The following is a 3,684-nucleotide window of genomic DNA, read 5'->3' as shown; positions in this document are numbered from 1 at the left end:
CAATCAATCAACAAATATATGAAAAAATGTTCATTATCTCTAGCAGAGAAATGCAAATCAAAACTACTTTCATCTCACTCCAGTCAGAATGGCAGCTATTAGGAAGACAAACAACAATAAATGTTAGTGATGATGTCGGGAAAAAGGTACACTCATACATTGCTGGTGGGACTGGAAATTGGTGCAGACAATGTGGAAAGCAGTATGGAGATTTCTTGGAAAACTAGGAATGGAACCACCATTTGACCCAGCTTTCCCTCTCCTCAGTCTATACCCAAAGGACTTAAAAACAGCATATTATAGGGACACAGCCACATCAATGTTTATAGCAGCACAATTCACAATAGCTAAACTGTGGAACCAGCCTAGATGCCCTTCAGTAGATGAATGGATAAAAAAAAAATGTGGCACATATATGCAATGGAATTTTACTCAGCACTAAAAGAGAATAAAATCTTTGCATTTGAAGGTCAATGGATGGAGTTAGAGAAGATAAGGCTAAGTGAAGTTAGCCAATCCCAGAAACCCAAATGCTGAATGTTTTCTCTGATATAAGGAGGCTGATTCATAGTAGAGTAGGGATGGGGAGCAAGGGAGGAATAGAGGAACTCTAGACAGGGCAGAGGGGTGAGAGTGGAAGAGAGGGAGTATGGGGTCAGAAATGATGGTGGAATGTGATAGTCATTATTATCCAAAGTACATGTATGAAGACACGAATTGGTGTGAATATACTTTGTATACAATCAGAGATATGAAAAATTGTGCTCTATCTGTGTAAAAAGAAGTGTGATGCATCCTGCTGCACATATAAATTAAAAATTTAATTTAAAAAATTTAAAAATTATATAAAGGAAGCACATGGCGGTAGTAATAAAAACTACATGTTATTAATATGAGGAATAAAAAGGCATGATAAATACAATTAAAAAAACGGTATAACATGAATAATTGGAGTCACAGAAGGAAAGAAGAGAGCAGATCTTCCAGAAAGAATATTTGGAGAGAGAATAGCCAAGAATTTGTTGAAGCAGATAAAATGCATCTACCACAATCCACAAATATATCTACCTATGAATCTAAAGAAGGATAAATACCAAGAAACTCTACCTAGACTTATTATAACAAAACTGCTAAAATCCAGTCATCCAAAAAGTTAAATGACATATTCAGAAAGAAGAATGTATTACCTCATTTCATCAGAGGAATGGGGATGGACTAGTTCAGCATCCCACACATATGACAAAATCTCAAATCTTTCTTCTTTTACATGTTCTGTGAATATTCTGCTCTCTTTGTGGTCAAAGATGTTTGCCTGTGCACCAAGAAGCACATCGTTGCATATATCCAAAGACCATACCCTTTCTGTAGAGTAATAAAACTTTCCCAGAACCTGGAATACTGGTCCTTTCTGCTAGAATTGTATCACAGTACATTCCTAAACAAATCAACAGCAAAAAATGAAAAAAATAATTATGATTAGCTTATACTAATTAATATTCATCTTTGAAACATCCCTGAAGTGGTTCTTCATATCATAGACCTTCATATCCTTGACAAAATAAGAGTTCTTTGCCCATAAAGAAAAATGTAGAATATTATCATTGGATAGAAAACAAGGAGTGTTTTGTGCTTAGTAAAATGGAACTTAAAGATGCAGTAGGAAGCCATTTCATATTTCAACATGGAAAGAATAATTATAATCTTAAATTTTACAATTGAATCCCTAATGATTTCACTGCATCCTTGAGTAGCTCATCCACTATGAGACTGTTCATGTATTCTTAGATTTCATTCTACAACATGTACTTTTTTGTTAGGGATGCTGAATAGGCAGTTTCTGCTCTCAGAGCTTGCTCTTTTGAAGGGAAACATAGACCTATAATAAATGGGTGCTATTGAAAGGACAACAGAGTATGATCTGACTTTGGATCCTTTACTTACTAGCTAAAATACCTTGAACCAGTTGGCTAATCTCCCTAAGCCTCACAGGATCTGCAGTAGTTAAAGGATATAATACATATCATTTTCTTTGCAGTTAAATGGTGGTAAATTCTAAATATATGATCCATGAACTATTAAAGAAAAGTTCTTAATAAGCCAGGCACAGTGGGACATACCTGTAGTCCCAGTAACACAGGGAGCTGAGGCAGGAGGATTGTAAGTTCAAGTCAAATCACAGTGACTTAGTTAGGTCCTGCCTCAAAGTAAAATAAAGAGCTAGGGATTTTATGCAGTGGTAGAGCAACCCTGAGTTCAGTTCTCAGTACTAGGGGTCTGGGATAGAAAAGTAGAAAAATAAAAATACTCAATAAACTATTAGTAGTCATCATTATTGATTATTACTATGTTTACAAAGTTTAGTAGTTACATTAGTCAGCTTTGTATTTCTGTGAACAAAATATCCAACAAGAACTATTTAGAGAAGGAAAAGTTTATCTGGGCTCATGGTTTCAGAAGTCTCAGTCCATGGTGGGCTATCTCCATTACTCTGGGCCCAAGTGAGATAACACATCCTGGAAGAATAGTGTGGCAGAGAAATACTGCTCACTTCTTGGTGGCCGGAATCAGGAGAGGAAGATGAGACTGCAATGAAAATGATCCCTTCTAGGGCGTGCTCCTAGAGCTGACACATATCTCCTGTAACCATGCCCCACCTGCCTACACTTACGACCAAGTCCATCTTAATTAGAATGGACTGATTAGGCCACAGCTCTCATAATCCAATGTTTTCACCTCCAAATGCTCCAGCATAAGAACAGGAGCTTTTGAGGAACATCTCATATCTAACCCATAAAAGTAGGTCTGCATAGGAAGCAAAGGTTGAGAATGTCAGCATGGAAATATTAATAATGCCATGCACCATCAGCTCATGAAATACTGGACTCTCTGGAATCATGGATAGTTTGTCACATATTGAAGGAGGGGCTGGATTTGCACTTAAAGGCATTTGTGGAAGAGTGACAATGATGAAAAAGAATGTGGAGGCAATAAAATCAAAAGAAAGGAATCCTGAAAAGGGAAATAAACCTACATACAGGCTTTATAATTGAAGTTTAGGTTTGGGGGGTAAAATGTTCTCAAACACTATGGTGAAGCTTGAAGAATCATGTGCAATGTATTAAATCAAATTTGGCCTGACATTGCCACATTACTTTGAATCCCTATCTAGAGAAATACAACCTAACTTGGTATGTAAATGAACTATATCTTGAGAGTATATTCTAGGAACTGGTGATGTATTTCAGTTGTAGAGTGAAGGCTTAGCATACCAAGGCCCTGGTTTTGATCTCCAGCCCCCCCCCCCACACACACACACCAAACAAACAAACCAAAATCGCACATATTCTCGTAACAAATACCTGAACTCCCACCACTCAAAGAAGCCAAGCTGGAATCAAAGGTTGCTATATAAAACAAAAGCCTTATCAAATCCTCTCCAAATAAAGAAAATACCCAGCTGTAACCAATCAAGCTTTCTTCTGTGGACACATTCTGTTTCCATCTATTCATACTCCTTGCTCACTTTGTGAGGTGGAGCTGAACCTTACCTGGTACTGAGAGTTACCCAATTCATGAATCATTCTTTCTTCAAATAAACCATGTTATACTTAATTTCTCTAAAGATATTTTTTTAAATATATATATATATATATATATATATATATATATATATATATATATATA

This window comes from Marmota marmota, unplaced genomic scaffold, assembly GCF_001458135.2.
Source record: "Marmota marmota marmota unplaced genomic scaffold, marMar, whole genome shotgun sequence".
NCBI lineage: Eukaryota > Metazoa > Chordata > Mammalia > Rodentia > Sciuridae > Marmota > Marmota marmota.
The sequence above is the reverse complement of the archived record's forward strand: the minus strand, read 5'-3'. Positions refer to the sequence as shown.